This window comes from Ixodes scapularis, unplaced genomic scaffold (assembly GCF_016920785.2).
Source record: "Ixodes scapularis isolate PalLabHiFi unplaced genomic scaffold, ASM1692078v2 PGA_scaffold3__209_contigs__length_174095766, whole genome shotgun sequence".
Lineage (NCBI taxonomy): Eukaryota > Metazoa > Arthropoda > Arachnida > Ixodida > Ixodidae > Ixodes > Ixodes scapularis.
In genome coordinates this window covers 40901684-40916513 of record NW_024609868.1, presented here as the reverse complement: position 1 = coordinate 40916513, position 14830 = coordinate 40901684, and the positions used below count along the sequence as shown (strand labels likewise).

The window sequence follows — 14830 nt, the reverse complement described above, 5'->3', positions numbered from 1 at the left end:
CGGAGACGCGCATGCGCAAAGTGGGGCAGTCTATGCGGGGAAGCGAGAACATGGCTGCTGGGAGCCTATGGAGACGCTGTTTTATAGACTGTCACAAATAATTACTGTGTGTACCGTTAGTTCTTAGTAAAAGATACACTCCTTGGAAAGTTTCGAAACACTATTGGAAAACAATATTGGTGCGAAAGCAGCACCATATTTGTAAAATCGTTCACAGTTAAGATGGCCACTGACCAAACGACTCCTTTCAGTATGAGTATCTCTTTGGGGTGGCGATCGAATTAGCGTGTACAGAGATTGCATCGGGTGTTTGCTGTGCTGATATGGGGATCCACATGGGATCAGACGAGTCGAGCGAACCTGTTTCGGCGCGTCTGCCCTGGAGGGCTTTCGTTAGCAGATCTCTTCCTGCGACAGGTTGTCAACCGTTTTCTTTTCCTACGACATGCGAACGATTCTTTTCTGCGTACCTTTTGTCAAGTGCGCTTGCGCAAGGTGCTCCCGGGTTTTGTTGTCTCGTCTACGTGGGTTTGTGGTGGAGGCATTAATGGCTATATGCGTGACGTGGTACAAGCTATGCAGTTTTTGTGCACGCGTTTCTTTCTAGAATACTTGAGCGGGGTATCTCGAAAGCGATTGTACAGAGATCTTGTTGACGTTACCCTGCCTGGACCGCTGTATAGATCTTTGTATCGTATGGGTCCTGGTCAGAATGTTCTCAAGTGAGTTAAGAAAATGCCTGTTCCGCCAGCGGTTACCACCTTTTTTCTTTAAATTGCATTCTGGAGTCTTGCCGGTAAAGACTTGGTTAAAAGACAAGGGTCTGTTTGTACCGTGGAGTGTAACCTGTTTTCTGTGCCAAAAGCCGGACACAGTAGAACACGCCTTTCTAGACTGTTTTGATGGGATTTTCTTTTGAGACGCCCTGCAACGCACATTGAAGAAAATGCTTCCGTTAATTTCGTATGGTATTAGATTTTTAGTTGTACAGAAAGTGAACAACGTTCCATACGATCTTGTGATGCTTGTATGCCTTCACAGTATATGGAAATCCCGCATGGCCGTCCGCAATACAGATACTGATGCCAGAGGGGTCAGAGACTACTTCGGTCAATCTATGAAATATGTTTTAGAAGTGTGACCTTCCGTGCCTGGTTTTTTATCAGTACTCGACGATGTGACTTACTTGAAACCATTTTAGCCATGCCGGGTTAAACGTCGGTCGATAAGCGTGACCTTTGGAATTTTGTGATAGGTTACTACCTTAACTTTCCTACCTTAACTTAACTTTCCTACTTAAGGTGGTTTGTTTGGTTCACTGTGGACAACTTCCTCCTTTCTTTGTGCTAATTTTCAGTTGTTTTCTTTTTTACGTAACGCCCTCTTCCTTTATTGTTATTTCTCAGTTCCCTCAACGTAACTTCCTCTTCCATCGAGACAATTTCATTTTGGGAATTTTTTCATACCGAAAAGAAAGACGAGGGAGAAACGCTACCTCTTTCTCGTCTTCTGTGTGATTATTAAAACGACAGTTGTGAGTTAGCGCTTGTACCGTCAGTTTGTTCTTGACCTTCGCGCTATTTATTTCGAAATATGCATATCCAACTAGCCCACCTTAATATTTTAGTACAGTATCTTTCTTCTGCAATGGGCCCCTTTCCGTGTGTATCTTATCCAAACCCAGTTTCTTATTATATTGATTTAATTGCCATTTCCACCTGCCGAGCAAGATTTTATGCTTTCGCCATCAGAAGCAATGTCATACCCCATGACATCGGAGGTATGTTCGGTCTGGCACAACCATCAATGCGCCACAGCAAAAGGATTTGCAGGATCCTCCGATCCGAACTGTGGAGACATGTTAGGTTTTACCGTGAGTGCCTGTGGCTGCTAGCAAACACGGATGCCTCCGGTTTCAACCATGAATCAAGATACAAGTCCTTTCTCCACACTTCAACCAGGATGACAGAATCTCTCTGGAGGACCTACATACCACACCTACGATATCTACGAGCCAAACAGAAGGAACACCAAGGCGAGCCGGTCAGATTTTTGGGCGAGTCCTCTCTTCCCGCAGACATTGAAAAGGTCCTGGAGAAAGGCCCCAAATTTTGTACGGCTCCGCACATACAGAAAGTACAGATGCTGTCGACTGTACGCGACATTGCTGCGAAAGCTCCGGAAAATGACAGGACCAGATGTATTGATGAATGTGTTGAGGTTTTGTCGAAATCCGGACATGTTAAGAACAAGATAATGAGACCTAGAGTGGTCGATTATTTCAAAACACATAATTTAAATCTCCTAGTTTCAGATAAGGAAGGGGGATTTGTAGTATGCCCCACCAATATGTATTTTCAAAAGGCGACTTTAGCTATACAAAAGAACTTCAACTATTTGCAAGATATAAAGACCAAAAAAGTGAAAGCTAAAGCACTTCAACTGTGCTTCAAGCTTGAGTTAACAAATCTGAAAAAGCAAATTACCGCATCCAAGAAAGATGTTTTGGATATGTTCTTTACGGCTAAAACACACAAAGTGGAATGTCCCTTCCGTGTAGTCGTAACTGAAAAAGGGTCTTGGCAAGGAGCTATGTCAAGGTTCCTATTTAGTCAGTTATCAAACCTTCGCCTGGAAGATCCGTTCCTGATTTCAAACTCAGAACAAGTTATACAAGATCTAAAAAATGACAACGTACTAGTACAATATGGTTTTTCCCTTGACGTAGAAGATTTGTTTTATTCAATACCTCATGACCAACTGTTCGTAGCTGTAAAAGAATGTATCGAAGAAAATGGTACAGTGCCCTTCCAAAACAAATCCGGCGTACATCTTGAGTCATTCTTGGAGTTACTGACATTCTACCTAGCATCCACAGTCGTCTCATTCAACGGGAATACTTACCTGCAAAAGAAAGGAATTTGTATTGGATCATGTGTGGCACCAGTGTTATGCAACATCTTCTTATCCAAATGCGATCGGGCCATCGCCCAGCGGGTATCCAACAACCAGGTATCAAGAATATACAGATATGTGGACGATTATCTCGTGCTACTAAAAAACAAACCTGATGTAAATAACGAGCAACAAATCAACAATATATGTTCAATCTTCACTGAAAACGCACAAGGACTCAACTTTACACACGAGCTACCGACAGGCGACAGCCTTCAATTTCTTGATCTACAGATTATATTCCAACAAAACCACACTTGCTGGATGTACATGCCACGTTCAAGAAAACAATTACTCCAATATGAGTCCTCCCATTCAAAACTCATTAAAATGGCTATAATCAAAAATTCTCTTAGCGCAGCCCTAAAAAAGTCATGTGACCACACGGCAAGACTTAGCTTTGAGACACAGATAAACCGACTCAAGACCTCTGGTTATCCAAGTACCACCTTGTACGATATAGTAGAAAAAATGATCAACATCCACAGACAGAAAGAAAAAGCCAAGAACAAAGGACAACGCCCGGCTGTAATACCCTACATTCACCGGGTATCACACAACATGAAAAAGGTGGCTGCCAGGTATGACATCCCTGTCGTCTTTTCAGCACCAGACAAACTAAAGAAGCTTTGTCCTATGATAAATTCCCCACAAGACCGCCGCAAAGAATGCGGCCAGAGGCACAAGCAAACATATATACCTTGCCAAAGCCAGGTTATATATGAAATACCTTTCACCTGTGGCAGAATATATGTTGGTCAGTCTGGCCGGTGTGTGAACACCAGGTTACGTGAACACGCTGCGTCACTCAAATCAACACCATCGGGGCATCTCGCAGTGCACGTAAGAAACTGTCACTGCAAGCCGAAACTTACAGAGACAAGGATCCTTCGAAGGTACCGTGAGAAGACATCAAGGGAAATATACGAGGCAATGGCCATAAAAGAAAAGGAGAACTCGTGTGTCAGTGCACCATCAGTGGCATTAACTGAAAAAGAACTTAACTACCTTAAATTTCCCACTTAAGGTGGTTTGTTTGGTTCACTGTGGACAACTTCCTCCTTTCTTTGTGCTAATTTTCAGTTGTTTTCTTTTTTACGTAACGCCCTCTTCCTTTATTGTTATTTCTCAGTTCCCTCAACGTAACTTCCTCTTCCATCGAGACAATTTCATTTTGGGAATTTTTTCATACCGAAAAGAAAGACGAGGGAGAAACGCTACCTCTTTCTCGTCTTCTGTGTGATTATTAAAACGACAGTTGTGAGTTAGCGCTTGTACCGTCAGTTTGTTCTTGACCTTCGCGCTATTTATTTCGAAATATGCATATCCAACTAGCCCACCTTAATATTTTAGGATAGGTTGTCTTCACAATGTTCATTTCCGGCAATAAAGAAAAACGTTCAACTTCTCCACTCTCGCGATGAAGGAAGACCAGCGGAGCAGTACTCGATGCACTGTGTGCTTCTTCTTCTTCGTCGTCTGTTTTTCGCGCTGTCTCCTACGATGGAGAATAGAAGGGGAGGAGAGGGCATGACGTCAGCCGGGTAGCCTCTACAAGCCATGCTCCCTTGACGCCTCGCCTCTTTCTTGTTTTCCTCCTTACTCTCCTCACTTATCAGCCCAACATGACCACATCACGTGACCGTAGCTAGCCTTCGTCTAGCCTTCGATCTGATAAAACCTACCGGACGGAGCGCGCGCAAGCCTGCAAAGAATCCTCCTATAATCAATCATCGATCTCGCACGTGACATGTCACGCGCACCAATCGCCAGAGAGATCTGCAGTCACGCTGGGCACAATATCGTTTAAACGTTTAATGACTAGGCTTCACCAATATTGCAACGTGCCCCCTCCTAGTGCTTCCAACCTCCTTGTTTCCTACGATGAATTCCCATTCTTCTATTATAGCTGGAAAGGTTGGCGCCATCTACAAGCGACGGCAGAAAACATACTAGTTGTGTGCTTGCCGCCGTCGCTTATAGATGGCGGCAGCTGCCCAGGTAGGTTTGTGTCGACATACTTGACACGATCCTGGGGAGCCTAGCCCTTAAAGGAGCCCTGTAAGGACTTTTTTACTGGTTTTAATTTGTACCGAACCTGAGCGCACTGAACGTACTAACATAATGAAACTTTTCTTTTCTCGAAATTCACATTACTTTAAAAGTTATAAGGAAATTAAAATTACAAAACAAGCAAAAAATAACCTCCCTCATGACGTCCTTGGTTGCTGGAGTGGCCTTGAACTAGAGGAGGAGTAGTGAGCTCAGCGAGCACTCACGGCTGCCGCACTCCGTGTCGACGGCGCAAGAGGGCGCCACTAAAGAGTGTTCAGGATAGGCTGTATGCAGTGGGTAGCCAGAGCGGCTCTCATTGAATTTGCTGCGCGATTAAACACTAATGCGGCATGACGCTTCATTGGCCACCAACGTCAGCAAACACGGGGTAAAGATCAGTTCACAATGGGAGCCACTTAGCGCTGCCATACCGCAAAACGGCCAAACCGCAAGACAAAGCTTCTCGCGCCGAAGGCCTTCGGAACTCTCGGAGCCGGTCGGATCCTCCTGTCCATACAACCGCAGCACCACCGCGTACAGTCGGGGACAAAAGTCCCCAGGACGTGCGAGCTGCGGCTGAAACGCATTGCTCTGCCATCTGCCGGCGGGTCGCCTGGTTTCGAGATCACACAAAAGCGCATGCGCGTCCTACTCTGCCTGCAAACATGTCTTTTTTCCCGCTCTTCTGCGGCACAGCGCCTAATTCGGAATCGGGCGCGTGGTACCGCCTCGGAGATAGTGCTTGCAGCTTACGAGCGTCTGTTACACATTCTGAAACTCTAGATACCGCCTGGGGCAGTGCACCGCATTTTGCCGTTTCAACGCACCTTGCTTGATAACCAGTTCAGCTTATCGCTCAGTTAAGCGGCCGTGACTTCTTGCTTTATAGGTGCCATGTCAGTAAGCGCTATCTCCGAGGCGGTACCACGCACCCGATTCCGAGTTATGCCTGATTCACATGGTGCGAATTTTCCTGCGATTTCGCAATTGCGACGCCGTTCTTGCGGCACAACGCAGTTGCGGTGCGAATTCGACTAATTCGCAACTCCGTATTTTGCCAAACTTTCCTTGCGAACGGCCGCTCTTGCGAAGGGGACGGACAGCCAATCAAACGCGGCTCGTGAAAGACGTCACGGTGGTCATAGCAACGTGGGAATCAAAAATACGAAAAATGCGTCACCTACGTCGTCGTCTTCGAAATTCGCTGCTGGGGTGGGGCGGCGGATGTGCTTCTTTTAAGTGAATATCTTTCGCCGGGGGATGTAAGCTTCAGTTCGGCATTAAAACGAACTGGCGTTTGCGTACCACGCGAGGGTTGTGGTTGCTTCCTTTGTAAACTTGCAGGCGATAACAATTGACGCTTCTGTTCGATCACTTTGCGTAAGGGACTCGTTGCATAGTAGAAAAATCCTTTCTTCAAATCTGTCTGCAGATGACGCGAAGGTCTGTCTAGAAACTGAGAAACGCTGAACAGAACCTTGTTATTAAAGCCATTTGATAAAAATCGAGCTTCACATTTTTACGTATAGTGAGAATAACTAACTGATATGCAAACGCGCTGGACGCGTGCTACGCGAGCGACACGCGTGTAAAATGGCTTTAATTACAAAGTGCCGATCAGCGATTCTCGGTTTCTGGACAGACCTTCGTGTCAGATCCCCAAACAGATTTCGAGAAAGGGTCTTTCTACTATTCAATGAGTCCCCTACGCAAATGTCACACGTGCCACGCGTGACATTTGTCATACAAATCCTGTGACAATTTGGTTTTGTGCATAGTTTGCGATTATTTCACCAACATGATTGTTTTGGCTTTTTTTTTTCATCTGAAAACCTGTGGTTTTTTTATTTATGTCGTTTCCTTTATCTTCAGTGTTTTTGTCATGTTCGCAATCGCTAATATTGTTTTGAATTTTAAAAAAAAGCATAACATTTACGTTAGCTTGTTCATGCTGATTGCTGACCTACACTGAGGAAGTACAGAATGTGTTTTGCACGTCCAACGTTTCGTTCATTTCATGAAAGTAGGCCGATAAAACGAATTCTGTGTTAAGTAAAACCCGATTGGGCAGCGTAGGTCCAACGAAAACAGTAAAATATCACCTTACCCTGTGGGGAATCAGCCGGTACTCTGTCGATCTACTTTGGGCTATACCTGCCACAAAAAGTGTCCGCCAGTTTGTCCGTAAAAGGGGCAAAGACCACAACCCATTTTCTACAAAAAATTGACTGATTTGCAGGCAACAGGTCCGGGGTGGAAATGAACTAGAGAGATGACATGATGCAGGGGTGATTTAGAAATCAATTTTTTATTGCTGGCTTTAAATGTTTAAAGATAACAACTAACAAAAGACAAAAAAGATGCAATTACAAAAGAAAAAAAAAATCAAGTACAGGCTCACCTTTTTGGGAGACATCAAATATGAATAAAGTGGAACATAACACGTTGCTGGAGTCATGGGGTGCACCGGCGCCAAAAGGCAAATATTTGCATTGTGCGCCGGTGTTGCAAGGCCGCCCACTCATCTACGCACGCCACCGACGATCCGAGTACCCCTTGTCAATGGCCAGACGAAATCGACCCCTACGTGACCCGGAAGCTACAACGCAAGGCACGACGAGAAGGAAACTCGACGTGCCTTCTGTTATAGTTTCATCGTAACCACATAACCCCCTACAGCCCACTCCACACTGCAGATAGGGCAGATGCTACGCTTCTTCGGCGTGTACAAACACACTCCCTCTCAACACTACACTACCTCCAGCACGTTGCAGATCTACCTGAACCACCTAAATGCACATACTTCCGGAGACTACTAAAATAACTCTCACACACCAAGTTAAAAGGAAGCTGAAGCGGTCTTGTATTTGAGGAAACACACTTAAGTCGTCTTCATTTCACCTCCAGGATCTCGAATATCGAAATTATTTTTTTTATAATTTGGGGCATGGAGGTTGCAGAAAATCATTTTCAGAGTACCACCGAAGGCCCTCCTTCCAGGAGCGTGTCGCCATAAAAGGAGTTCTCGAAATCTTCCTTCCAGCAGCGTCCACCAAAGCTATGCACGCGTACTCTTGCTATTTTTTTTTTTTTAAGAAGGGCAGAAAAAGGTGTCAACACTTGTGCCGGTACGGGGGAATACACCTGGCAAGCTAGGGATTGCATGCGCGGCCCTCGAGTGACACGAGCCTTGCGGCCGAAAGGCCCTCTTATGACGCCACGACGGGTCGGGTGTTTTTCGTGTTTTCTCGCGTTAAGTTACATCTTCGGGGAAAACGAACGCGATATTCATATCCACGGGATAAAACTACGCTAGAATCAAGCTCTATCTCATTTTTTTTTAAGTGTTCCGGCTTCCCTTTAAGGACTGCGCCTCAGCTCAGGATCTCGCAGAACGTGCACTGAAAACACTCGTCCAACTTATCCAACCAAGGATCTCAGAGGACTGTGTCACTCCTCCACGGGCGGCAGAGTATAAATTACGTCCACCCATAGTTAAGCACATTAATAGCGTACATGGACAAGGAGAGTCCCTAATTTCATCCCCCTCCAGTAGCACCGGTCTTGGTACAATACAAATGTTTCACTTTCTCTGTTCAAAGTCCTAGTGGGCCTCACACGGACGCCGTCTCTCTCCAGAGCGCCCGTTCAAAAGTAATGAACTCGCAGCGGCAGAATATTGTTGTAATGGTGGCCTCAGCTCCCTGTTCCACCGGAAATAGGTCACTCGATCCTCGCACACAAAAACTTGAAAACTTGGTGATTTGTCACCATACCGCTGACACTACTTAGGATTTCAGTCCAGCGCGGTTCCTTTGCCATGACACTGCAGCTTCCTTTACCAAGTACCTGCGGTACAGGTCTCTCACTGCGGTGGCCACTATGTTGCATTTTCGGACAGATTGGTCGACGTGCCGCGATCTCAGCCTCGGTAGGTGGAGCAACGCGTTTGTCTGTTGAGAGACCTCCTTGCGCCACTGGCCATCAACGATGTTGCCGAAGTGGTCGACCTCAATCAGCATTGGCATTTAGCATGTGCAACTTGTCGTCTTGTAGGTAGTTGTGCAGTACACAAGCTGCGCGGACGACTCCAGTGGCGTGGTCTGAGAGGAGGTCGATTGGCCTGCGGAAGATGCAAAATCTAGTAGCCAAAATTTCGAATGCGTTCTGGACGCACCTTCTGGAAATGGGACAAAGACAACACTGTGATTTTTGTTATTATAATGCAAGTGCAACAATTCTAAAGGTTACCTCGCTCTACACAGTCGATAGTTGAATATTTTTAGATAATCGCTGAGGTATCAACCAGGACAGGGCCTCAGAAAGTCCGACCTCAGTTGAAATGCCTCGTCTCCAACGAAGATGGACGCGGCGATAACATGGGAAGATGGCAGCAGATTTGGTGGTGGACAATTCAAGGCAGCTTGGCTGAGGCACTGTCCTATCCTTGATGCCTTGAAGACGCCACCATCACTTTGGTGGCCATACGCTCCAGCGTCTGTGGCCATAAACCTCGACTTGCTGTCCACGACGGCCATCAGCACTACAGAGTAGGTTACTCTGAAAAGCCGAATGTTACGTCACTTCATGCGCTCTTCCAAACCATGATATGTGTTAAAGTAAATTTGTAGACCCATAAACAGCACCTTGTAGTTATAGTACAGGCTTCAAGAATCGGCAAGGGCTTCGATATGTCCGTGTTTTCCGTCAACGTTCCCCACACAATGAGGAAAATTCCGCCCTGTCTCAAAGCCCTTGGCAATTTCCCTTGGTCTGTGATTCTTGATGGGAGCTAGAAGTACAGCACAAAGTTCACACATGGTTTTACGTTGTTATTTAAAAGCCGTTCATGTAATCTTTACCTATAGTAATACTGGTAATAAATGCATCCTCAAATATGAGAAATACTTGTTGACGCTTAACAATTGCGAATACTTTTGTAACTGGATCTGAAAAGCTGTGTGTCTGTTTTTTTTTCTCCCTCGCTCCTTTTTTTCTACGTTCAGCTGGAAACTTTCAGAAGCATGTTTAGCCAACTAGCCCAGCTCCAGGTACACACCACTTACTTTTGTAAGCTATCATATTATGCCCAAGTCAGGCCGGTGTCAGACTGCTTATACAAAAGACAAAAAAACAGTGTGCAGACATCGATCAAACGCGACTCACTGACGCATCTGTGTTTCATAAGCCGCGTGCCAGGCTGCTCCTTTCATTGGTTGCCGTGCGACATAAGAAAGCAGGGATGCTGCGGTGCCTCAAATTACTATTTGTCTGCAAACTGTATTCGTAGGATGCGTAATGTGTGACCCTGTCTTTCGAAGGTGGCGCAGTAATAGCATTGGGGCCCTCAACATCCTCAGGTCTGCAGCCCTCTCTTGCCAAGTTTGTCCCTAGAATCATAAATCAATGGCTCTCTGTTGTGTAAACTTTTTGAGAAACCATTTTTGACAGTACAGCTTTCAACATGATTCATTTAGATATTTCGGCTGCGAATAGTTAGGAGCAGCTGCAAAGGACGAGTTTGCTGGAGTGATTTGTACACCCGACTCCCATAATTATCTCCAGGTGGGGTGTGACACCCCCCCCCCCCCCCCCCCCCCAGGAGCAATGTATATAAACCTAAAGCCAGCCCCTTCTAACACCCCCTTATTTATATCAAGGTTGGGGGCGACACCCCTCAGAATTTCTTCACCAATGTATCTAGACCTAAGGCCACCCCCTCACAACAGCCCCCCCCCCCCCCCGAATAATTGCAACACCCCCTGATTTAGAATTCTGGATGATTCCGTGGTTTGGTAGTGTGTAGAAAGAGTACACCGGGGCAGGGGGATGGGGGTACTTAAATTCATCAATTTCCCAAGACCACCACTGTGAGTCTTGTTGTTCGTCATGATCTACATCTTTAAAGGCGGTATTTAGTGGACGCCGTATTGGCGCGCATTGTTCGCAGCTACAGCTCAAAAAGAACTGCTACGTACTGCTGGCAAAGATAAACAATCTTGACGGTGTGAAATATACGTTGCAGAAGCGTTGTGCAAATTCACTAACAGCACGTGCTCTCAACAGCAACCGGTGCAAGCTATGGCCCCCAGTGAATACCACACGACCGGAATACCACCTCTATTTTCAAGTGTTTTTTTTATTACGAGACGCCAGCGACTCTTTCACAGCATGCATGCGACACTAATGATACGGTTGGTTCTGGATGAGGCGCGTTTTTATTGGCTGTCTTTTCGTACCGTCGCATCGGCGCTGGTGACGTCTCGAAAGATGTTTGACAATTGACGCAGCTCCGATTATTTCATAATCGCATTGAACCTGCCTGTTTGCCGCAACAGCGCCGTCGCAACTGCGAAATCGCAACTAAAATCGCTCCATGTGAAACCGTCCTCTTTTCCACAAGTTACCAAAAACGAAATCGGATTTCTTTGCTTACCTTCATGTGTTTTGGGCGAAGCACCTTTCATATATGCGGACATCTCTCATGCACGATGGATGCCCCTGTTGACACTCCAACCTTGAATTGCAGTGCAAGATCCTGCATTGACGTTGCCGATGACAGGTACCTGAATAAAAACAAAACATTGCTGTGTACATCAATGTCTGGAAGCCGAGAAACTAGTAATGAGTTCGCCATATAAACCAGTTTAATTGCACCTCGTATTCACTCCAAATAGTGAAGTTTAAAGAGAATACCATTTTACCTCAAAGTGATAGCAAGCCGCACCCGCGACGAAATGGGCTCTCTGACGACATATTGCTTCGTAAGCTTTGTTTCCAGGCGAGTGTGGAGTCTTTCAAAGGCGATCCGCATTATCCGGTAATATCTTCGAAACTGCTCCGGGTCGCTGTGCAGCATAAAAAGGATCTGCAGAGAAAAAGTATTCCAGAAACCTGCTCGCAGAAAAGCACAAGTCGACTTACCAATGAGTAAAACTCCGATTCTTTGGCTCTGTTTTGCCAGCACGGCCTGACCCGCCATCACCGCGGGCTGCCGTCTAGGAGCAGGAGTTTTTTTTTCCGCAGAAGTAGGTATTCCTTTTTACAGAGCAGTCTGAACTCGTCGTCATCAGCGGCCATCATGCTCTATGAAAGTCAAGACGCGCTGCTACTTGCCATCTTTCAATATGAAACATCGTCCACGTGACGAAGCCACCGGGACAACTGTTCGCCTTGCGCGACATGCCAAGCAACGCAACAACTAGCTTGCTCAAGCAGTTATGAGCTGTGACTCCCGGTGTCCTTGTCGCGTTCGTCGTACTCGTTGTTTTCGTCGTTTTCGTTGATGCGAATGCAGTCGATGCAAACGTCTGAATCGGCCCTAAATATAAGTATACGGCGTACTTTTTACCAGAAGCTAATAAATAAATCTGAAAATTTTATAATTTTGTTAAATATCGAAATTAGTATCGTCAAACGAATTCAAGGGTTCCAACCATGTGCTTCGCAAGTGCGAAAAATCGCATATGTTCTCAATCAATGTGAAAGGAGACGCGAAATTTCGCATGTGCGGTTCATCGCTTCACCGATTTCGCAGGAGAAAATCGCACCATGTGAATCAGGCTTTAGGCGCCGCGCCGCAGAAGAGCGGGAAAGCGCACACGTTGGCAGGCACAGTAGGGCGCGCATGCGCTTTTTCGGTGATCTCGAAACCAGGCGACCTGCCGGCAGATGGCAGAGCAATGCGTTTCAGTCGCAGCTCGCGTGTCCTGGAGACTTTTGTCCCCGACTGTACATCCCGGACCTTTCCGTGTCGGCGCCTGATCCCACTACTCCTCTCTAGTATGCGCCGCCTTTTCCGCCGCTTGGTGGCGGGTATGTCGACGGGGCATTTCTTGTTTCCGTACTTTATAAACTGCATTTGTTTCTTATTTGATCTAAAATACTGAACAAAAGCTACTTTTATAAATAATTTAAACGGTTCGCGCCACTTATAGTTTTGTGCTTCGACTAAAAAGAAGCTTTAAGCGGCTTTGACCAGTAGTAAGCCCAGGACCAAATACGTCACATTTTGCGCGCTTTCGGTACCGCGGGTCGCCTTCGTCGGTGGAGGAGGTTTCCGCATCGTCCGGTTAAAATATGATGCACTATTAAGTTATTCTCTCCGTGCCCGCTGGCTTGCCCGAACCCCAAGAGACGTGGAAACCACAAAAAAAGGTAGACGCTTAAATATGATTGCAGAACCCCTTTAGCAACTCCGCTGTAAAAAAAAAAAAAAAAAAAAAAAATGATTGAATTAGCGTGTCGCCGCGTGTGTGTCGGCGCTTGTGTGTTGTACGTGTTTATCTGTGTTCTAATTAATTGTCTATGTTAAAATTTAAAATACGAGTGCAAATGTGAAATAAGCGTTGTTCATATGTGAATGTAATGAGAATGGAAATTATCTACCCCAGCGATAACATTTCTACCAATTTTGAATGTATGTATGTGTATGTATTTATGCGGCGCTTGCTCTTTGCAACGAGCGTCTGCAAAACAAACGCCCCCCCCCCCCCCCCCCCCCAAAAAAAAAAAAAGGAAAGAAATTGGAGTATTGTTGCTGCCGGAGTCGCCGCACTGGCGCAGCTTAGTAATAAATAAGGTAAGGGCGCAACATTTAGTCCCAGCGGCCTAAATGCAAGGGTGCAAAAGTTAGTCAGGGGGTTCAACCATGAAGGACTAACGGTAGGGGAGCAAACGTTTCTCCCGTTACCGTTGCTCCCCTCGGGGAGCAATGGTTGCGGCAGCGTATTTGCTCCCTTGAGGGAGAAAGTCACGCTCCCTCTTTTCTTAGAGTGCAGGCTAAGACTACAGAGTTTCGGTGGAGTGAAATGAAGCACGGTGGAAGCTCACTGCCGCGCGGCAACACCATCAGCGTAATACATACGTCGGCAAATGAGCACGTTTCATTAGTGACGTTTCAGTGAAGCCCTCTTATGCAGATTTATCGGCGATGTCGCTTCTCAATTCTTCTGATCGCGGTAACTTAATCTCAATTGAAAAATTCAAGTTCGGTGACGTGTTCAAAGGACACGCTGGAAATTTGTATAGTCGGATGCAACCTAAGAACAATCTGTTAGCTCCACCCACAAGCGCATTGCGCCCATCTGAAGTGCCTCCGCCGTCGAGAAAGTAGTTCGCTAGCAACGTTGCTTTTTCTTCCTCCAGGAAACGTGTCTTAAACTACTACAATATTTATTTAATTCATTCAGGACATTTAAATAAGTTAAAATACGTTTTTGTCAACGAAATAGCTGTTTAGTAAAGAAAGAAAGTCATGTCCAATGTACCGTCTTCCCAATTCATTTTCTGTCCAAGATACTGTCTGACATACCGTCTAACATACCTCTCAGCAGTGCTAAGCCTCGCGCCCGCTTCGAAATTTTCGTTTGCGATAGCGTCGCTGGATTCTCACGTTTTTGCGCAAAAACTGCTGCAAACGCAAGCCGATACCATTAAGATTTCGTGGCGTAACCTCGGGCACGTAAAACACGGTGCAAAAAAGCAGAATAATTGTCACGAGAAACTAGCGTCGCGTTGCTAAGGCCAGCAGCCATGTTGAGCTTCTTTTTTTTTTTTCAAAAGGATCGCGATTGGTCCACGGAATCGTGACGTCATGAAAACGATTGGCTGGCGTTTCTCGGCGTAGGATTACATTTTCCTCTGAGAGGCATTTCCGGTTTTTTCTTAGCTTGCAACCAACTTTTTTTTTTGTTTTGTTTTATAGTTGTCTTGGCCAACACCACCTAGAATATTCAAAGCCTGTGCATTCAAATTTTCGCGCGTCATCACATCACAGAGATGGAACTAAGACACAGATTGGAGACAAGTGCTGCGGTCG

General features: G+C 45.9%; 1 protein-coding gene across 1 annotated transcript in view; it reads left to right on the top strand.

Annotated features, from left to right (window-relative positions):
- Positions 1–14830, top strand: part of LOC8037339 (cytochrome P450 3A8-like) — a 61674-nt gene that overhangs the window by 35362 nt on the left and 11482 nt on the right. The gene's annotated exons all lie outside the window — the stretch shown is intronic.